The sequence below is a fragment of the Micromys minutus genome (assembly GCF_963924665.1).
Source record: "Micromys minutus genome assembly, chromosome: 25".
NCBI classification, from domain to species: Eukaryota; Metazoa; Chordata; class Mammalia; order Rodentia; family Muridae; genus Micromys; species Micromys minutus.
The window spans coordinates 13,101,662-13,125,256 of NC_137960.1; the positions used below are offsets into that span (position 1 = coordinate 13,101,662).

Here is a 23,595-nt window from a genome sequence, read left to right on the forward strand (position 1 = left end):
GTGTTCAGGCAAGAGAAAGCACTCGAGGCATTTTCAGAAAGTTTGACGTGTGTCTTCCGGAGTTTGTGGCGCTGACAGGCTGCTGTTAAACTCTTCCCTGAAAAAATCAAAGGTCTGGGACTCAAGGGAGCTGCATCTGCTGGAAGGTCTGGGTGTGGTTGGGGGTGGGGTCAGGGAACAGGAATGCAGTCTGCTGTTTGGGACTTGAATGTCTTCAGGCTGGCCTCTGGCTGGAGTAAGGGTCATAGTGAAGCCATCTCAGAGAAGTGCGCTGGGGACAGCGTATCTCTCTCCAAAGGGAGATCTCGGAAGGAAAATGGACGCCATAACACAGAAGCTGAGGGAGGAAGGTAAGAGTTGACCCATCTTAAGGGGAGCCTATGTGAAGTGTCTAGTGAATATCTCAGTAAATATAAAAACGAGCCCGTGTCTCTCAGTGGTTTAAGGAGTAATGAAAATGTAGCCTATATGTACTTTTTTCTGAAAAAGAAAGAAAGAAAGAAAGGTCCTTTCCAGGACTTCTAGCAGTTGGAGACCATCTGTTTAGAGAAAAGGAGTCAGATTCTGACAAACGTGGTACGTTTCCCCCTCATTTGTGGTTCCCAAATGTAAGCGGGGCAGAAGCATTGCATCTTCTATGCACATAGGGCATGGAAGTACAAGAGAGACTGGGAGGATGGACATGAGTAACACACAGTCAGGAGGGAAGGAAGGAGGAATACACGGATGTAGCATGGAGCAAGTCAAAGCACAGGGAAACTGCAGGAAGATGACATGAGGCAGGAGACTCCAGCCCTTTCCATACTTGGCTTTCCCTTTGCACTCTGGAGGCAAAGCAAACCGGGGCAGAGGTGAGGGTGGTTGTCAGAGGAGGAATTCCTGCAGGCAGGGTTAGGAGCCATGGTCAATGAATAAGCCATCTGTGGAGGCCAGGCTTCCTAACAGGCCCAGACAAGGGCTGATTTTAGAGTCTTCAGGGCAGGATTGGATGCAGCTGGATTTTGAAGTATAGTAGTTGTCCCCCCCTCTCTCTCCTCCCTCTTCCTCTTCTCCCTCACCCCTCCCCTTCCCTCTCTCCCCTCTTTACCCTCTCCCCCCTCTCTCTTACCTCTCTCCCCCCTCTCCCTTTCCCCCTCAACCCCCTCCCTCCTCTCCCTCTTCTCCCTCTCCCTTCTCTCCCTCTTTTCCCTTTCCCTCTCCCTCCTCTCCCTCTTCTCCCTCTTCTCCCTCTTCTCCCTCTCCCTCTCCTTCCTCTCCCTCCCTCTCCCTCCTCCCTCTCCCTCCTCCCTCTCCCTCCTCCCTCTCCCTCCTCTCCCTCATTTCCCTCTCGCTCATCTCCCTCTCCCTCCCTCCCCTCCCATCCCCTCCCCTACTCCCTCATTTCCCCCTCCTCTCCCTCTCCCCCCTCCTTCCCTACCTTCCCCTCTTCTTGCCTTTCCCTTCTGTCTGTCGTCTGTCTGTCTGTTGTCTGTCTTTCTTTTTAATGGAAGTTTCCACCCTGGTTGAAGCATTCTTTACCATCCCAGCCACAAAGGGACCTTCTTTGTGATGCTCTGAATATTTTAGCCAATGTTTAATGATTCCTGATTCCATGCCTGGTTGTAACTGTGCTCCAGGGTTACTATAGTGCAGACTATAATAATAATAATAATAACAACAACAACTTTTAAATGATCAAACTGGTTAGTACACTTAATAAACAGTTTACCCAGTCTGGAAATATGACCATAAAATATGTGAAATTGCCTGGTATGGTAGTGAAAGTGAGATGCACTTTGATGATAGCTATGTTGACAATAATAGCTTTTTAAAAAAATATCTTTTAAATAGTCTTACCGGCAGAGTGGTGCGCTCTTGTACTTTAGGCCCTCAAGTGGCCGAGGCAGGAAAATGGAAGGTTTGACGTTAACTCGTGTTATGCAGCAAGCATCTCTCTCAATGTTTGTTCGTTTGTTAACTGTTCCACGTGGTTGTCTTATCCTTTAGGTGTCAGATAAGGTTCTGAGTCCTCTTCCTTGAAGTAAACATCATGAAACTTGTCTTGTGGTTGAGGAAACCAGAACAGAGAAAAGTGACTTCCCAAGTTAGCAAAAGCAGCAACTCCCAGATCTCAGGTTTACACGAATGGTCTCAATACCCAATGTCAACTTTGTAATGTCCCCGACTCAGGTATCCACATGGTCTTCTGTTTCCTTTTAATATTCATACATTATATCACAGAATAAACTTGGAGTATATACTCGTATGGTTAGTCATAGCTGTGAGGTTATGAATCGGTGGAGAAAATACACTGTCTCCTTCGATGTGCTTGTGAGAGATGTGGGATCACATATGTGTTTGTAGGTGTGCACATGCATGATAAGGCCAGGAGATGACCTTTGGTGTCCTCCCTCAGTGTCATTCACAAAGTCTCGAAGTGGCCTGGATCTCCTTAAGGACGCTGGGCTGGCTGAGCAGAAATTCTTGGGCCTCCACCTGGATGTGAAGCCCCAGTTCTGACAATGTAAGCCTAAGCCACCACACCTGCTCTTTGTACCTATACTCTGCAAGGTAAATACTTAACCACCTGAGCCTTTATCTCTCAGACAAAAACATGTTTTTGGTTTTAAATACACCACCAACCAAGTAATTTATGTACAGAATATAAAAAAAAATATTTTATGTATATGGTACTATCTACTAAAATATTCAGTTATAATTACATTTTTATTGTTTACTTACCAAGGAAAGGTGTATTAAAGAATAAACAGCTCAGTAAGTAAGTGATGCCTTACAGTTCATGTAACAAAGACTTTACTGGCTTATCCTGGAGTAAAAATCCTGTCATCTGAAGGTCAGAGAGCACATTTGGAAGGAACAAATATCAGGAACAAGACTAGGAAGCTGAAAATTAAAGCCCCATGTAACACCCAGTGTGACATTTTAGAAGTCAAATGGAATACAATTTAGTTCAGACTGGACAGCTATTGTCAGCCTGGATCGCTGTTTGATCTGCAATTTATATTGAGTTGAGACAGAAAGGATTTTTTGTGCCTCAGCTTCTTGGCTTTTAACACAATGTTTCACAGATGTCTGACCTTTGGGTTTTAATGTGATAATGCGCTCCCAACCGACAAAAATCCCAAAAGCTGATTGTCAGAACAGAAGTTGGTTTTCAAGGAGAATGATCCCAAGTTGTGGACATGAATGACATCATTTTTTTCCTCAGAATTCCTAGGCACATCAAATGTCAGCATCCTGGGAGCATTTCAAGAATGGCAGGTAAATATAAAAGGCGGCATATGTTAAATTGCTATATTTGTTGCAATTATTTCAATTACTTACTTAAGAAAAAAACCAGACTTTCCTCCTTGGGAAGTGCTGTACTGATCATCTTATGAGCCTCGTCCTAACTTTTGGAGGTTTACTGTTTTGCTACCCCAGGACTGGACATTCTGCTTAGCCCTGCTCCCACCAACAAACAGTATTCGCCTTCTCACTAGCCATGTGCCTCAAACTCCGCTTACCTCCTCTCCAGTACGCACCATAGGCTGGCATTTGCTGATCACAGATTTCCAAATTGATGACAACAAGAGCAAGGGTCACCTCTGTTTTCTGTGACCTTGACAGCTTTTGCCTCATTTGGACCTGATGATGTTTAGAAGCTGGGTTTCTCTGGAAGAACAGAATCATAGAATGTCTCTACACAAGCGAGGGCTATTAACCCTTTCGCAGGACAGCATCTGAAGAGCACAACAGGGTTGTCTTTACACTGGGGAGTCTGAGAACTCTGTAGCAGTCAGTCAAACAATCTGGAAATGTCAATGGTCCCAGTCTGCTGCTAAGGTGCTGGATGATCCTTGGAGACTCGCTGATCTTAGAGGAATATCAGAGCAGTTCTTATATCAGATGTTGGTAAAGGGTTGTACCAGGGCCAGGATAGGTTCACTCATTAATAGGAAGTTAACAGGAAACAAAGTTGCTTTCACTTCTGACATCTTTATATATGTGCTGCATCCAGAAAATGCTACCCAGCTCTGGGGAAAGACCTACCTCCTTAGTCATAGCTTCCTGGAAATGCCTTTAGAGTCCTATCTTAGTCAGGGTTTCTGTTCCTGCACAAACATCATGACCAAGAAGCAAGTTGGGGAGGAAAGGGTTTATTCAGCTTACACTTCCACATTGCTGTTCATCACCAAAGGAAGTCAGGACTGGAACTCAAGCAGGTCAGGAAGCAGCAGCTGATGCAGAGGCCATGGAGGGATGTTACTTACTGGCTTGCTTCCCTGGCTTGCTCAGCCTGCTTTCTTATGAAACCCAGGTCTCCTAGCCCAGGGATGGCACCACCCACAGTGGGCTGGGCCCTCCCGCCTTGATCACTAGTTGATAAAATGCCTTACAACTGGATCTCATGAAGGCATTTCCTCAAGGGAGGCTCCTTTCTCTGTAATAATTCCAGCTTGTATCAAATTGATATACAAAACCAGTCAGTACAAGTCTCATATAGAGAGGTTATCTTAGTTGATTCTAAATCCAATTAATTAACAGTCGATATCATCTTCCCCACAAAGGTTCATGAGCTTCAAGCTTGGTACCACTGGAACAATACTGAGCTATTAGAAACATGAAAAGAACATATTTGGTGCAAGGTATTTGGGCCACAGGACCTCTGCTTCAGATGTTTGGAAGGCTCATCTTTGTAAAGAGGGCATGTGGTCCTGTGAGTCTGTTGTTCTTGAGAACGTCATATTCCAGAGTGAGTGTGCCACAGGCATAGTGCCTTCAGCATGAGGCAGGCTTCATTTCTCAACTGAGTTGTCTCTGTGACCACTATACAGGATCATGGCTGTGTGTGCTCTCCAAACATAAGAATGGTAATGGGGCTGGGGATTTAGCTCACTGGTAGAGCGCTTGCCAAGCAAGTGCAAGGCCCTGGGTTTGGCCCTCAGCTCCAGGAAAAAAGAAAGAAAAAGGATGAGCCCATATTTCAAGTTACACAGCTTCAGGTATTATACCACTACCACAACAGTGAACAACAACAAATGTCAAATTGCCAGGAGTGGAAGACGTTGAGAGTACTTTTGAAATCCGACGTAACATCTCAGGATTGCTGATCATATATTTGGAAGTGTGGGGTTACTTTTTGGGTGAGGGTCCACGATCTTTTTTTTTTAAACATCTTCTGGAGATTCTGAAAGTAAGAGTCACACATCTTCAGAATATTCATACTACCATTTAATTGTCATTACAATTAGGTGATGCTCTATCTTTGTGCTTTCTATTCTGAAATCTCAGGGATGTTTTCCTTTAACTTCATTACTACTTACTGTCCTAATAAATTTCTCCTTTTTTAGATGTGATTTTCCTTGGTTGTAGAATGCCTTTCCCTGCCTATAGAGGTCCGTTATCCGTCCCTTGGTCTTTGTTTTTCTCTCAGAAGCCCAGATCTACCAATTATCCAAGTCACTTGCCCCAGCTGCCTTTTTTCTCCACCTCAGTTGATGACCTTGAGTTGTGCATTTCCCTTGAACCATCCTTCCTTATTTTTCATTTCTTATCACTCTTTTCTTCTGACAGATACCTTAACACTTTAATGTTCCTTCTATCCCACCACACACCAGAGGTAGTGGAAAGGAAAGGTTAACAGGGCAAAGGAGGGTGTGCACCTCTTAAGACATAGTTTTTTGGAGCAAATCCAATCTTTATTGTCTGGATATCAGAAGTTCAGTTCACACAAATCATCACCAGCAGCTTAATCCACTTGCAAACACTACTGATGAATCAGTAACAGCAATTTGATCCGGAAGAAACCACAAAGCTCCACCAATCAGATTGAGTCTTCGTGTGTTCGTGCTCCAGGTATTTAATCTGCGTTTTATTGATACCGATTTCTCGGTGACCTTATTTCCTTTTTGTCCTCCTGGAACAAGGTTATCTTGTACAGCTTTCCTCATTCTGGGTGGGTATACTCTACATTTTTTTCTTCTTCTTCTCTACTTTTTTTCAAAATGCCTTTGGGTTCTGTCTCAGCACAGGAAGACACATCTTTACTGATGGTGATTGTCTCTGTGTATCCTCAAAATACCACGTGGGCAGTCCCCTTCTAACGTCAACACTGCGCCACATGAATTCACAGTCGAGAGTGGAGATGTTAACACCGTAGACAACGTTCTGAAAGGTTTGTGGTGCACTGAAGTTGTAGGCGAGGAGGCAGTATATTCCCACACCTTGAAGACAGATGACAGATAAGACCTAGGAATTGGAGCTATAAATGCCTGTTTCATGTCTCCGTTTCCCAAGAATAGAGGTTTAGAACATCTTTGTCACAGATCTCTTTGTTGCCTATGTCACTGATCTTTTCCTGCATATGACGGGGATGCCTAAGAAGCTGAAGGAAAGACTAAATGAAACTCTAGCTTTCCAGAATGTGCCAAATGGTTAGCATTCTCAAGTGAGGGACAAAATGCCACCAAGGATTATGGGAACCACGGGGAAGTCAGTATGGTGGATTGTTACATGGAAGGGTTCACATTAGTGAGTTCAAAACTTGTAATAATCCAGGCTGTGATGCCTTGCCCCTGGAAAGTGGCATCATGAGACATGTTTTAGAGAAACATAGTTATGACATGAAGAATAGTCTTGACTGGTGGGGGTGTGGAGGGAGCTCTGAAGAGGACATCATTAGTTACATCCGAGAAGACATTACTGATAAACTGCCTGAACTCAGGAGAAGCAGGCATTTCCTTCGCTTGGAGAAGCACAGCAATCTAGAAGGGAGAAAGGGGGCCAAAGAAAACCGTCTTTTCCCTAACATGCCGTATCACCAGAATTTAAAGCTGTGATGTACTTTCTGGGTGTTTGCCGGGCAGAAATTTTATCTCTGCATCTCTGAATGGACAGTGTCACCTGGAGCCCCCACGTGTTCTTTCAACAGAAGTCACGTTAATCACAGTTAAGATCGCTTCTCTCACGTCCAGTGTGGGTCAAATCTGAGCACTCCATCTTTTCAGGGTGTTCAGAAGCAATCCTGTCTAGATCTTACCCATTTCGGAGGGTGCCTGTTGCCATGGCCTTTCTTATTTATATCCAGCCACTTGATCAGACTTTATTTCAATCGCAGATTCTATGGAGAGTATTATTATTATTACTAAATGCATACCCAGCAACAGAACGTTGGTGAGCAACACTGACTACTAAGTCAACTCAGATGTGAGGATTCAGAAGCACCCAGGCAAGCTCATGTATAAATAGCGATTCAGTGTATGGTCGCCATCGTTCGCCCCATATGGTCAGTGTTTGAGTGCTTGGTCCACAATGAGTGTCTCTCCTGCTGAGGTTATTGAGCCTTTAGGAGGTGGAAACTTGCAGCAGGAGGCATGCCCCTGGGGATGGATGGAGATGATAACCTGGCCTATTTCCATATCATTCTCTGTTTCTTTTGTGCCTGTGAAATATTATCAATCAATTTGCTGATCCAGTCACCTGACATGCCATCCTTACCACTACAGTGTTCTAGACAGAGCTAAGAGATAAACTCCTCCTTTTGTGCATTCTTTCTACCAGGCTTTACACAGCATCAGGGAAGTAACTAACACATTGGCCACTAGATTGCCGTGTATCTATATATAGTCATATAGATATATATTGTTTAAACTGGAAAGCAGTTAACATATTAAAATAGATGTGCACTGCTTTAACACCGAGAACTCTAGACTACCAGTCCTGTCTAAAAGAATAATTCCTCTGGTTTTGCAATGGAAACCCTGTTCCTATTTAAACGGCACCAAAAGCACTGGGCTATTTATCAAACGGAAATACAAAGAATGCATATGATGTTTGTTAATAACAAACTGGTGTTTGCATAATTCAGTCAGGCTGAAGAAAGTCACCATTAACTTGCCAGCAAATCTCGTTTGACTGAACACTGCATTTATAGAGAGGAGGAAATCAATTTTATCAGTCACACTACATTTGGATAAAAGATCAATGTCAATTTTTGAACATGTCATTTCTCACTTTTTCTCCAGAGGAGTAAGATCAGAATCTTTCCATTATTAACTGTCATAAAAGAAAAGGCATTCTTGAGATTCACTTGTGGGAGGAGAGTGGAAGAGTACCAGATATTTGGAAATGCTTTTTTTTTTCTTCTTATAGAAATTCTACAAGTAGCTTACTTGTGCCCTTTCTGAGTACATAAAATATTTCTCTCATTTTAAAATCCCATTTCTCTTCTTATAGTGTTTTGTTCTTCAGCACGTGGAAGTGACAATCTTTTTGTGATAGAAAAACCATCTGTCTTCTAACCTAACATGCGGGGAACACTGAAGACCATGGTGACAGCCACTGTGATTCTGTGATATCCTACCGGTGGGGAGATGTCCAGCTAATGAGAATGGGAGCTGCTGACTGATACATGGAGAAGGTTGAGATGCCCCCCCAGAACACTTCTGCACTCACCACAAGCATGTGCACAGCAAGAAAAATATACAGAAAAGCGACAGTTGCCTTTGTATAGATGTCTTGTGTAGTTGTCACGGATGCATCGGGTCCTCACACCCACTTCCAGGCTAAGCAATCGTTTCTGTCAGTCACTCATAAAGAACCCCAGTCCACGAGAAGTCACTCTCTCCCAGTGCACGCCTAAAAGTACAACATAGTAACGGGACGAGTCAAGTTTACATCAGAAGCTCCATCTTTGTAAGTCTAAAATCTGATGGAACACATGGGAGGTAATTGTTTTAATGAAATGTTTGGCTCAAATTATTAAAATAGACCATTTTGCCATGTTGCCAGTAAAGGTATTATCACTGAGGACATAGCAGGTATAAGGTAATTGTGACCTCCAGGCTACATCTGGGAGAGAAAGAGGAAATTCCCCATGTGGTACCTGCCTTCTCTGTGTATATAGTGAAGAGCTGACACCTTTATTACGTGTGGCTGCTGCCTCTCAATTTTCTCAGGTCTCTGCACTCTGGATATTGGGTGTGATAGAATATTTATACCAGAGATTACAGATACCTGACATGTAGAGAAAGAACTCTCTTGGACCAAGGTTTTAATTGGCTGGGGAACCAAGGGAAGAGGAGTAGACAGTACTGTCTGAAGGACATTTGGGCTCTGTCTTCTCCACAACAGAGGTTAAAATACCAAGCATGTCTTATATCAATTCTTTCGCTTGGTTGAGGCTCTCATAATGTGTGTTAGTACAAGGACACACTTTTCCCATGGAAGACAAAAATAACTGTGGCCAGTTTGTCTTTGGGACACGATAGCATCACCATGTACCTAGGGTAGGCACTTGTAGGCTCTTTTGTGCATAGCAGATGAAGGACGGCATGTTCCACAAGCAGTCAACAAGCAGAGAGTTTTCGTAATAACAGGTTTGAAATAGGATCGATAAAATCTGTTGTCATTGGTCCCCAAGAGTGTCCCCCTTTTCATTTTACTCTGGTTTCAGTTAAAAACCCTTTAATAGGAACTAAAAGAGGTCACAAATTATTTTTCCTCTCCCTCTGAATATCTGGTTATATTTTCACTAGAAAGGATATAAGAATACCACAAATGGCACCCTATATACAGAATTAAAATAAGCAAACAAACAAATGAACAAACAAACCAGAGATAGAGAGATGGGTTGCCATTTAAGAGATCTGATTTGCTAGCATCCATATCTGACTACTTAAAACCAACTGTATCTCCAGTTTCTTCCATACTCTAGTTTCCACAGAGGCCATTGGCTAGTAGCAAGCACACACACACACACACACACACACACACACACACACACACACACATACACACACACACACACACACACACACACACACATACACACACACACACACACACACACACACACACACACACACACACACACCTGTAAATATCTTCTCTTGCTTTTATTCCATATTTTTCCCTTGATCTAGATTTTCAAGTCTTTGTTCCAGAGATGGTCATCCAGATCCACACAAACGTCAACGTTAATTACAAGTAACTATTTCTCAGTCAGTGCCTTTCTCAAGTCCCAGTGCACACGAGCTCCTCATTTTGTTCAAATCCAGTGAGCACAAATGTGTCTCCAGGGATATTTTTTTAGCACCCATCCTAGTAACACATGACCCGTGGCCAGAGCAATTACTTTGTATTTTCTGCTCAGATTGATGGATTTCATTTGATGCCTGATATATCTGCAAATATATAGACAGCTTTCAAAATATTTTTGCAAAGGAGAGTATCATGAATAATTTGGAAATCATATTTTCTATGTTTACTTGTTAATTTTTACGGGTCTGGTAGTTGCTGTTAATGTTTTTTTTTTTTTCTATTTTACAATATGGAAGTTTATTGTTATATTGGTAAATCAATAAAATAATATACAATTTCAATTATGAAAAACATGAACAGCCATCTGCTTACTGACATTGATTTGGAATGAAAAAACAATTGCTGTGTGTGTGGTTGTGTGTGTGTGTGTGTGTGTGTGTGTGTGAGGGGGCAGCAAGGCTAATGACTAATGACAGACTAATGACACCTGATACATAGAAAACTGAGACAGGAGGATCATGATTTCAAGGCCAATCTTTCCAGCTCAATGAGACCCTGTCTGTATTAAAATGAAAAGGTAAAAGGAAAGCTGTTTTGAGTTTGTTGTTGTTTAAAGTGGCTCAGGGATGGAGCACAAGCCTAGAAGACCCTGGATGCAAAGCCACTGTCATTGAAAACAAGAAGGCTGCTGTAAGCTAACTCAAGGTTGAAGCTTTGGGAAAAATGTGCCTTTCCTGTCACAGCTACAACCAGTGATATTAGGCACAGTTCTTATTGCTGGGACAAAATACCCAGTGAGAGAAATGTGTAAAGCAAAGGGTTTGTTTTAGCTCATGGAAGAAGACCACAGTCCAGGAGATCTGAAAAAACATGGTGACAGGAGCATAAGGTCACATTCTGTCTACTCTGAGAAGTAGGAGATGCTGGTACTTGGTTTGTTTTCTCCTTTTGAAAAAAAATATTACCACCACTATCACTGTATCACTACCATCATTACCATTGCCGTAATCACTACCATCATCATCACCACCACCATCATCACCATCATCATCACCATCATCCAGTAGTTTTTCCACCTTAATTAACCCAAGCTAAAGATTCCCCAAGGGAATGCTCCAAGTTGTGTCCTAGGTGATCTTGCATGCTGTCGAGTAGACAATGTTAATGTCACTCTAACTGAAGTCTTATCAGTCTTTTAGTAAGGAGATACAAATCATGATCCAGGAGGAAGTATGTCACTCTCACGTGGACTCCTTATACACTTAGAATCTGAGGAATATATGTGGTAACTGATTTTTTTAATGTATGTTAAAATACTTGGGACTCATAGTTGGGTAAGGCTAAGCTTGTTGATGTGCACCAAGAAGTAGAGATTTTGTGACAACTATTCTAGCCCAGGAAAGACAAAAGGGACCTTCTGCTTTGCCTTGTTCATCAGCTTAAATAAAAGTAGAGGTGGCTCCCAATGAGCTTGGTGATCAAGCTGAGTTTGTTTTGATTTCATGTGGCAGAAGAGATAGATAAAAAAAAAAAGTATATGCTGACTGGTGTCAGAGTGGCCTGCAGTGTAAGAATACACTCAGTCTTGGGGAAGAGGGGGGAATCCTGTCACAACTTTCACCGAAGTTATCAAATGGTTAAAAACAACAACAGTGATCAAAGAAAGAGGTCTCTCTTCCTTAGCCTCAGATGTTGCCTTCAGAACTGAGTGTAGCATGTAAACTGTGGAAGACACATTCAGAGCATACCAATCGCTGAAATCCTTTTGGTGAAAACAAATTTGTGTATTTTAAGATATTGATCCTTTCACTGTCTTGCATGTACTGGCCTTGTGTAGTAAAATGAAATAAATTCCAAGAATGAACAGAGTGGCTCCGTACAGTTCAGACATCACATATGGCAAGTGATGTGCAAACCAAGAGGTGGTCTTTAACCCGAGATTGAATCCAAGTCACCGCCAGCAAATTATAGTACAAAGGGGATGTCAAAGATGTGTTTGTACAATTATACAACTTTGGTTTCATAGACAGTGACAGAAAACCCATCAGGACAGGAGAAATGTGTGATACTTTCGAAGATGTAGTCAAAAAGACAGCCCAGAATAGATCAGGGTGAGTGTCCACAGCCTTCTTAATATTTCCAAGGTAGAGAAGCCCTTATTTTTGCAACACGTTGTCTTTTGGACTTCTATAACAGAATGAATCACAGTATGACTTTAAAGATAATTGGATATTGTATTGGTTAATTTTCTCTCCATGCACTCAGACAAACAGCAACGTAAGGAAACAAGGGTTTTCTTTGGCTCCCAAATCCAGAGGATAGGGTGCATCTTGGTGCAGAGGCATAGGCAGGCAGGCATGATGATAGGGACAGGAAGTTGGCTTGTCACATTTGTATCCACACACAGGAAGCAGGAAGATCGAATAGGAAATGTCCTAGTGACTTACTTCCTCAGCAAGGCTCTGCCTCTTAAAGGTTCCACTGTAGGAGTATAACACATTAACAACGTGCAGCCAAACAGATGTTCCAAATGGACCCCTGAACTTCTTCATGATGGTATCAAGTTCAGCACATTGCACAATTATCACAGGCTGCTAAGTTTTGTCAAAAAACAGTGATGGTGCAACCGCTACAAACAAGAATGCTGAAAGGGAAAGCAGGGCATCCAGAGTGCTGTCAATGGGCCTGAGCAGCTCTCCCTCCCCATTTCAAAAAGCCAGTGTTTTTCCAATCTGAGTTTAGCACATCTGTGGGATTCCCTTATTCCCTGTTCATGGCTCTGCTACCGCATCACTAGTTCCTGACAGGGTGAGGCATTTATGTTTATGCTCTTCAAGAGGCAGACAGCTTACCTTGTTAGTTTCATACATGTAAAGAAGCAGGGAGAAATAAAGAAAACAAAACAAAACAAAAAAATATTTACACAACAAGAAAACTTTGACTATTTCCATGTTACATTTTGTTTTACATGTACTTTACGCTCATTGTAACTATTAAGTTTTCAATGCATACTATCAAACCTTTAAAAAGAATCAAGTACTGACTAAAAAATATATTTATATAGTTTTATGTAAAAATTATTTTAAAATCTGAAAAAAAGTACTGACAAAAATGTATAATTTTAAGCAAAAAATGTTTAAAATCTGTACATTTATCTTTGTTTTGTAAAATAAAGTTGTTTTAAAAAAACTTTTACCTCAAAGGTTATAATGCATAGAAAATTTATTCCTGAAAAATATGGTTATCTTGGCTTGGAAACACATTCAGACTACCCCAAAGTCTATGTTTTAATGTCAAAGTTGTTTTTTGAAGTTTTCATCATAAGGAAACAAATAAATGAATGAAAAAAATAAAATAAAAGTAACTGTTTACTAAAAAGAAAAAAAAAAGAAGCAGGGAGCTTTGATTACAGAGACATACTTATGATACTGCACCAACTACAAAGTAGTAGACAGAGCGTATCAAGTCCCCGCGGGTTCAAGGATGGTGTCATCTGGAGTTTGAACCACCAAAAGTCAGAAATAAAAAAAGATTCTATTTTCTGGTCTCTAATATCCGTCCCAACCACTGGCTTCTATGTGTTTGAATAGCTTCCATACAGTGTTGTTCTGTTGTCTGTAATGTATGACAGAGAGTCAGGGGTGGGGGGAGAAAGTGTGAGAAATACAATTTTTAGCATTATAAATTTAGAGACCCAAGCAACCTTCATTTGTCATTCTGACTGGGCATTTTTGATAGAACCTGAGTTTTAACCATCATCTGATTCTAATTTTATATATATATCTTCATAATGCATTTTTTTAGGAGCAATGTACTCTACAAGCAGACAGATTGTCAATACTTCTATCTATCTTGTATAATCCATCATTTATTGCTTTGTTACCAGTTTGTAATTTATATCTATTACCTCTTCTCTGTTATATCTAATTATACAGCTACAAATGCATTCCATGGGAATGTATGCATAGATGCATCTACCTATACATTATTGTTCAATATTAAAGCTTTTATATATGTATTTTGGTTTTTAAAAAATTGTTTGATTTATTTACATTTATAACATTGCTCCATCCCCAGTTCCTCTGTCCATGAGTTCTTCACCACATCTCCTCTCCTCTTTGCCTCTGAGAGTCCTCCTCTCACCTTAACCCTACACCTCTACCAATTACTCTCCTACCCACTCCCACTTCACCTACAGCATCCCCCTTCCCTGGAGCATCAAGTCTGTACAAGATTAGGTACACCCTCTCCCATGGAATCAGACAAGGCATTCCTCTGCTAAATATATTCCAAGAGTCTTGGACCAGCACATGTATGCTCTTTGGTTGGTGGCTTAGTCTCTGGGAACTCCCAGGGGTCCAGATTAATTGACAATATTGTTCTTCCTTTGTGGTTGTAATCTCCTTCAGCTTCTTCCATTCTTCCTCCAACTTTTCCATAGAGGTCCCTGACCTCAGTTCAAATGGTTGGGTGTAAGTATCTGTATCAGTCTCAGTCAGCTGCTCTTGCCTCAAGGACCTACTCACACATGTAGGCTTAGAGTTTTCAAAACCTACTGTAATAAGGGTTCTCAAATGCTTTGACACCCCCTTCCAGCCCACTTTCCAAAGGTACTTATCTATGTGTTCACTGTAAGAGGAGGTATTTATTCTTTTCTCACTGTGTGAAGGAATATGTCACTATTTCTTACCTTTCTGGCTGCTGTTTGTGTTGACATGCGTGTCCTTAAATTATAATACCAAGGTAGCTATTGGAACCACATCTAATCCTTTGATGCTAAGAAGTGAAAATCAGTCTCTTTACTCCTTCAGTTACATATTAAGTCATACCACCCAAGGCCTGTTAGATTAAATAGTTAGATTTGCCATGGAGCTAATGTTCCCTGCAAACAATACAAATTAAACAGATTGGATTGCTGAAATTATTTCAAAAGATGAACAGTCATAGAATGGAAATAAACTATAGAAAGTAGAAAATTTGAGTAACTAAATCTCCTAGGAAACATACAGAGCAGATGGTAAAGTATCTAGTCCCATCATTATAAATAAATTTCAGAGACACTCAAAGCAGCCTTACAAAGTTTTACTACACTGACTAATGGCAGCCAGCCTCTGCAGCAGGCAGGAGATGCTCTGTCGCCCTTTGTGTCTCCTTAAATTAAACTTGTTCCTGCTCACCGCATCTCTGCTCTTGCTTAGAATCTGTGCACACATTAATCCGGAAAACATTCAGAATCATTTGGCAAAGTCTTGTAATTCTATCCTGGGGAAGTGTGTGTGTGTGTGTGTGTGTGTGTGTGTGTGTGTGTGTGTGTGTGTTTTGAATTATGACATCAACAACTTTAAGAACAAGACTCAAGTTGATGTTGGGAAGGATGCATTCTTTGATCACATGCAGCCCTCTGCAGAAAAACTCTCTTTGCAGCCTTCACAGGAGCAGGTCATGCTTCTAGATAACTAAGACAAACCCTAACTATTCAACTCACTGGCTATGTAAATGCAGGTCTGTGACTCACCCACACCCTCAGAGGCTGAGATGATTCACTCGTTCCTCCTACTCCCGTGCTCCTATCAGTGGTAAAAGGGATGGTTGACATGGAGAAAGAGAATAGTTCCTGCAACAAAATAAATATCTTCATTAAAGCTCTATGTCTCATGAGCTCATCTAAATTCAGATATCACTGGATCACACTTCGATTTTTATGTTTTGATAAGAATCAACAACACATTTCAATAAGTTTCATACTAACATAAACCAAAAGTTTACTCAATGATATTTTCGTATCATTACTATAAAAGCAGGTAGGAGTTACACATGCCTCTGAGTTAGGCATGTATCTTTACTCATGATAGTGGTAAGGAGTTCCTACCCTCAGATCCAGGTTCACATTTATTTATCCATTGAAAAGCTGGGTGTCCTGGACATTTTAAAAAGTATTTGCTGTCTCAGTTTGGCATCTGGACTTTATGTGTTAGAAACAAAAGCAACTTGCTTGTAGGTATGAAGTGAGTGTCATATGAGAGGATTTACACCAAAGTGCTTGGCATGCCCTGGTAATTAGCACATATGGAGGGTTACTCAAAGGGACTGTTAGTCTCTGGCTATTATTAATATTTTAAGTCTGAATAAGTGTAGACACGTGAAAGTGCATTCCCTTAGGCCTTTGTAAGTCTCATTGAAGTAACTTTAAGTTGTGCTGATTAGGTTTTGGCATCTTAAAACAAGTGTCATGTGGGAGGAGGGGACTTCAACTGAGAAAATACACCCACCTGCTTGGCCTAAAGGCAAATCTGTGCAGCACGTTTTTGATTCATGACTGATGTCAGAGGGTCTATCCCATTACGATGGAACCACCCATGACCTTGTGTCATGGGAGCTATGAGAAAGCAGACTGAGCAAACTATGAGGAGCCAGTAAGCAGCAGGTTCCTAACTTGAGTTCCTGCCCTTACATCCCTTCCTGATGTATCCTACTTTTTAAGCTGAAATAAACTTACCTCTTCAATTGTTTTTGCTCATGATTTTTATCATGGAGATAAAAAGCAAATTAAAATAGGTTCTCTTTAATCGCTCCTCCTGCCCTTGCAAGACTGCCATGAAATTCTGCCGCTCATGTTTGTGCCTGTGTGTTAACTTTCTAGAAAACATTTGCATATTTGATTGTGTCTCCTGAGTTATCCAGAGCCAAGTTCATGGGAAGAACTGCTCTCTAGTTCTTCAGAGTCTCTCTGAGTCTGTCTTCTGTCTGACCCTGTAACATGGAGCCCACCAGTTAACCAAGACCCCTTGAATTTATAAGCCTCCAATTTTGTCTGTAGGCCACTTACAGACTTTTATGTCTGTAAGCCAATGATGTCATACAAGCGATAAGAATGTGTCTTCTCATTCTAATGAAATTGTCCTCACTAACTCAATGACAAACGGAATGATCAAACAGAAATCACAGCAAACTCATGTTATACACTGTTTCCAGTGAATATGATTAAAAGACAAGGCTTGCATGTATAAGAAAAAACATACTTAAGGTGTTTCAAACAATCTGTTCAACACATTACTGTTCATTTCTGTAGGCAGAAATAAATGAATGAATGGTAGAAAATACTGTTTGTGTCAACTTCTTGATTTTCTGTTTACCATCACTGATGGGCTTTCAAGTACCAACAGCAAGATGATTTAAACTTTTCAAACTTTTCGATTTCAATTCCTGTCTTCACATACTAATTGAGGAATTATTAAAAAGCGTTTCTTGTATAAACAAAGGTATACATTACTGATGCCACAAACATACATCTTATTACTACTTATTGATCTTTAAAAGAACAAAATGGCAGCAAGGTAGATGATTGAAATTCAACTCTCCATTCATTTGTTCATGTACCTGTAGGTATTGCTGTATTGTATCTTAAATTAGAGCAGGTGCAGCCTGGTTTTTAGAGGTTGTTGATTCTGTTTTTTCTTTTTCTTTTGTCCCTACAGTTTAAGGTAACCGTAGTTACGGTGGAAGGACACAGAGCCAGAACCCAGTTTGAAGGCAGAGCAGTTGTTCCTCTGACTCAGCCCTTGTGTCTCTGCCACCACCTTTGGCAAAATGGGAACAGAGCAGGCAACTACTCTGTAGGCTTGTCATAATAATTGATGAGACAATGACGTTCTCTCATCTTAAAGGAAAATGAGCAGACTCATCTGTGCAGAGAAATATTAGCAATTATCATAAGGATTATTCCCCGTAATACCTAAGCCATTTACTGGCAATCAAGTTAATCATCGTATCTTTCCAGGAAAAAAAATTAATTCAAACTTTTAGAAATCTCCATTTTTTTTAAAAAAAAAAATTCTTATTTCAGGCAGCACATCAAATTCTTTCCAAAAATTGTGGCAGATAGGAGAAGACACAGAACCAGTCATTCAACGTTCTGAGTGCTCAAGATTGAAGAGTATCAGAGCACAAGGATCAAGGCACAGGACATCACAGTGACTCCTGTTATTTGTTAAATCAAGGCTGCTGCTGATTCTAGTGAAGAGGAAATGGAATTCCTAAATAATGCGTATGGAACTCTGAGAACTCTTCCTGAAACCAAGGAAAACTTTCTTTAACTTCAGTGTAAATATTGATAAGGAGAAAGGAGAAAACAGAGGATAACTGGGTTCTGCAGTCTAGACAAGTTTAAAAAAATCAAAAGAGCCACTTTTAGAGGGCAGCCTGATTTTCTTGCCAGACTATGGGAAGTAGAGAGAGGGGGCTGGTGACCAGTTCACACTGAGAGTGTAAGTGTCATTTTGGTCACAAAAAGTCAGCATGCACACAGCAGGGAAGGACACCTGCACAAACTCAGGCGCCACCATAGCAATGTGAACTTGGGTGATGTATTTGGCCTGGCTGTGCCTTAGATTCTTCAATGAGACTTCAAGAAAATAGGGACAATGATCCAATATACCTCCTGGATTGGCGATAGTTCATTGACATCTCATGAAGAGTCCTCAATAGTTGGATGGATATTAGGCCACTGTGTGAAGACAACAGCTATGTGCATTAGCTGGAATCTTACGACATTTCTTTAAGATTTCCTACTGTCAAGTTACATGTTTAAGAACTACTTCATCACCAGAAGATGTTACCAATTATCAAAAAAATATAAACACGTGCACATCAGGATGTCTGTATAGAATGGATTTGGAAGCCACAAAGTCTAGCTAGAGTTTCTGTGGCTGTAATAAAATATTATGACCAGAATGCAAAAAGGGGAGGAAAGGGTTTATCTAGCTTACACTTCCACATTACTGTTCATCACCAAAGGAAGTCAACACATAAACTCAAGCAGGTTAGGAACCTGGAATCAGGAGCTAATTAGAGGCCATAGAAAATGCTGCTTACTGGTTTGCTTCCTCTGACTTGTTTAGCCTACTTTCTTATACAACTCAGGACCTCAGACTGGAGATGGCACCACCCATCATGGTGTGGGCCCTCTCCCATGGGTCACTAATTTAGAAAATGCTTTACAGCTGGATCTCATGGAGGCATTTCCTCAACTAAGGCTCCTTCCTCTCTGATGACTCCAGTTTGTGTCAAGTTGACACACAAAATGAGCCTGTATATTCACTAACTACATAAATTTGGATAGACATGCTGTGTGCAAGAAACTTTATTTTCCATAGGTCACTGGACTGTCTTCTTTACAAAGATCTAAAAACAACTTAAAAAATAATTGTAACCGTATTCATAAGATATGTCAAGTGATGTTATGGTCTACCTTACAGGTATATTTTTTTAAATGTTTTTTATTAGATAGTTTAGGTATTTACATTTCAAATGTTATCCCCTTTCTCGGTTCCCCATGAAGTTGAATGCCTTTCTCCTGAAGATAGAAAGGTTTACAAGCCAACTACGAAAGGAAGCGTCCCTGACTTTGTGGGGAATAAAACCTTGTTTGTTTGCATTCTGCTCGCACTACTTTCTAACTTTGTGATGTTGACAATTCACAGCATTTCCAAGTGTATATTTCCTCTCCCATATGGGCTAATAATTTGTCCTTTGTAGAATTGTTTTGAAGGTTAAGTATAAATTACATTCTGGTTCACAGTGTTTGTGTACAATACCCAATGTCTGATAGTTAATATTATGAATATGATTTTAACAGGAAGCTATAGAAAAATAACATAGTACAGATTCTTAGAATCCATCAAAACAGGCTGTAAAAATGACTTAAAGAAACATCCACCATAGCAATGACTAACATTTTGAAAAGCTTTATTTTTCCGTGGAGAACCATATCCTAGCACAGCGTTGTGTTTCTCTGTTCCTCTTGTCAGGAAGGGTAATATACATGATGAATTGACTAGCGCTAATGAAAGTTTTTATTCTTAAGGCACAAAACATTTCCCAACACAGAGCACAAGGTCTTTGGGCTCATGTCAGCCCTGGAGTGGAACTTTTGAGAAGGAACTCATTCTCAGACATACGAAAACATAGAAGTAGAAACGGAAATAAAGTATCAATTGGCAGATTGTTTTTAAAGCTTTAACTGAAAATTATACCTATGTGGCATGAAACATTCAACCAATGTTCCTTTCAATAGTCTGAGATGGTTCAATAAAAAGATCAATTTCTTTTGCTTGTTTGTTTGTTTGTTTTGAGACAAACTTTCATTATGTAGCCCTGGATGTCCTGGAACTTGTCCTATAGACCAGGTTGGCCTTGAACTCACAGAGATCAGTCTGCCTCTCCTTCCTAAGTACTGGAATTAAAGGTTTCTGCCACCATCTCCTGGTTAGTGTCTGATTTTTTTTTTTAATGGCATATTTCTTCAGTTTACCCAACATTCTCTAGAATTTCCTCTATGGGGCTTAGCATTTATGGGTAGATATAATATGTTACTGTTTGCACTGTAACAATACTTTAGTACTGGAAAATATTATTTTCATTAACCAATAATTAGAAGACATGCAAATAAAAAATGACTATATTTAGTAATTGTTCTGTGTTTCAAATAAAATCAAACAAATCTCTGAGTTAGAAAACAAAGAAAGGCATTTCTTCTTCTAACCCTATAAGAGCTAGTGGGCCTTTGTTATCCATTATAGTGGGCTCAGTGATAAGGGAGGCCTGCCATGTAAGTAACATTGTTATTATTGATATAATTCTGTTCCAGCCTGGCAGTACTTGAGGACATTTAGGGACTTAATTCGGGCAAAAATTCAACATAATCTCTCGTTAAGACTTGGAGACCTGGGTTACTTGTTTCCATCTGTTATTTGGTCTTTTGCTTTACACACCTGAGAATACGAGGTTCTTTCCACAGAGCTGTTTAAAGTATATTCTTCACGGAACCTCATATTTGGCAGAGTATGTAGCATTAGCATAAACCAAAGTCAGACTAAAGAGATTACTGAACTGGCACTGTGCCTGCCTTCTGAATATGAGCCCTTTTAGTCCCCAAAACTCAAGGCACAAACCAAAAGAAAGGCCAGGCATAGTGACGCAGGTTTCTAATCCCAGTGCTGGGGAGACAGAGACAAGCAGATTTCAGAGAGTATACAAGATGGCCCAGTAGATAAAGGTACATGCTTGTGAGGGTTTGTGTATGCTTGGCCCAGAGATTGGTACTATTAGGAGGTGTGGCCTTGACAGAATAGGTGTGTCACTGTGGGTGTGAGCTTAAGACCTTCACCCTAGCTGCCTGGAAGTCAGTCTTTCACCAGCTGCCTTCAGGTGAGGATGCAGAACACTTGGCTTCTCCTGTACTATTCCTGCCTGGATGCTGCCATGCTCCCGCCTTGATGATACTGGACTGAATTTCTGAACCTATAAGCCACCTCCAATTAAATGTTGCCTTTTAAAAGGCTTGCATTGGTCAATGGCCTCTGTTCACAGCAGTGAAACCCTAAGACAACGCTATACACATATGGCTACATGCATTTAACATTGGCCTAAAATCTAAAATCTATTCCCTACACACACACCCACCCACCCACACACACACAGACACACACATTAAATAATAACCCTCACTGTATTACAATGTAACACCTCATCATATTCTTAAGTAGTATACAGATCCCATAGATCAGTAAGCAGAGGCTGTCTACTATCCAACTCTCTCCAGGGGATTTTCTTTGCATTCTTAGTCAAAAAACAGTATAGCTTTCAGATACAAGGGGGTAACTGAGTAGATATCTATACCTCTTTACCACCTTGAACAGCTAGGAGGAGAAAGGTGGAAGTAGTAAAGCCTAACGAAGAATAAGACTTGAATAAAACAGTTCCTTGCTTTACATCGGCTGGTTAACAGGAAGCCTGTGCTAACTCACTAACACTGAGGCCCCCAGCTTTGAGTTCATCTTCTGAATGTGGCTTGTGGCTTTTCTGATGGCTAAGGCATTTGATTTGTGCATAATTTCTCGTTCCATCTTGGCTACATTTTGTTGTATGTAACAAATGCAAGTAAACAATAGGTACATGCAAAAAATATTCTAGAATGGCAAACTACTGTGATGGGCTTGTATAAAAGTGCTTATGAGGTACCCTATTATAAGGTAACAAATATAGTCCAGTTATATTTAAGATCGTATTATATACATTGTATACATTATATTAGATGAAAAACATGGTAAAGACTATGTTTATGAAGAAAACATTTATGCATGTTATCATTATTATCATTATTAATTTTTTTATAAATCACCATTTTATATATTTATTTAAGAAAATGCCAATAAAGGGCAGGATGATGCAATGTGTCATAGCATAGCCCTGGAGTGGAGGGGTTGAGACAGGAAAAGACCAGGAAGAGGCCAAGGATGTTCCCCCCCCTTAAATGATGTATTTGTTCATAATTCTCTAGGACATTTCAGGAATGAGCAAGAACTTCCTCATTTGAGAAAAAAACCCACAGTTTAACTGTGCATAAACCTGAGGTTCCCTGGATGGAATCTGCACCCAAAACTTTCTCTTGCTTATAAATAAAGAAACTTGCTTGATGGAGTTTACCACTTGGCTCTGTTGCTTGCTTGTTTTGTTTTTCCAGCACTTCTGGAATAAAGCAAAGCAGGGCTTGCCGATGCAATGGAAATTGGGCCAACAGAAGGTTTGAAAATACCCAGGAGTATAATTACCATTCTGTATTTCTGATGGTGTTTATTTGAAAGTCTTTAAACTGTACCAGTTTGCATTTGTGGAGTTACTGATGAACCATCTTTTCTATCACATTGTGAGTAGGAGGTGGTATCAATTTTGTAACCAAGTGGAAATGGGTTTAAAGCCGGGCTTGGTCCTGGTGTACATCGGTGACTTTGAACTTATAAGCTCTCAGAAACACCAGTTCAACCTGGCATTCAAACTGAGCAAAAGCCACAGTCCTAAGCACCTCGTGGATGGATAACTTCCCTGCATCAGTAATGATGGTTACAGTCTCAGGTTATAATTGACACACGTGGTCCATTGATGTTCTGTTCTCCAGCGATCCCCCTTCCTGCTGTACTCTTCAGCAGTTGGTAGGTGAAATAAATACATCTGGCAGAGCTGAGCCTATGAATCACATTGCATTGTGTACCCTGCTCTTTTGTCTGCTGCATCTGGAAGTTGTGATTTGTGGATATGCCTTTTGCTTTTTAGGACATTGTCATTTTCAGTTTCCCATGAGGACATGTGATGCCATTTGGGGACATGCTATCTTAGAGGCTCAGACCTTCTGCAGGTGACATTCTGCTAGTGAGGGTCAGGGGATCTGCGAGGCAACCTAGAGCTTAAGAAGTGACAGCAGGAGAGCCCGGCCCATCTGCCACCCGGACTGGCAGGCCCTAAAGGTTTAAAAACTGGTGAGTAGGAGATCTAGGCAGCCAGGGAGCAGAGAGATCTCTGCAGAGTGCACACAGAAAGCACACCACCCCCTGCCCTGCCCGATCCAGGGACCAGGAACACAACTTTGGAACTTCTGTTCCCACCCGGCAACTCTGAGTCGCAGAACAGGGCTCGGCCCATCTGCTATCTGGACCAGTGGAGAACCAGGGACACAGAACAGATAGATAGAAGGGAAAGGGGAGAACATATAACTGACAACAAAATGGCAAGAGGAAAGTG

The 23,595-nt window shown here is 40.8% G+C and overlaps 1 long non-coding RNA gene across 1 annotated transcript; it reads left to right on the forward strand.

The window, feature by feature from the left end:
* Positions 1-239: 239 nt before the first annotated feature.
* Positions 240-9,855, forward strand: LOC308436597. Its single transcript, XR_013975533.1, has 4 exons — positions 240-350; positions 2,396-2,550; positions 3,209-3,261; positions 8,218-9,855. It is a non-coding gene; the product is annotated as an uncharacterized lncRNA (long non-coding RNA).
* Positions 9,856-23,595: the final 13,740 nt, after the last annotated feature.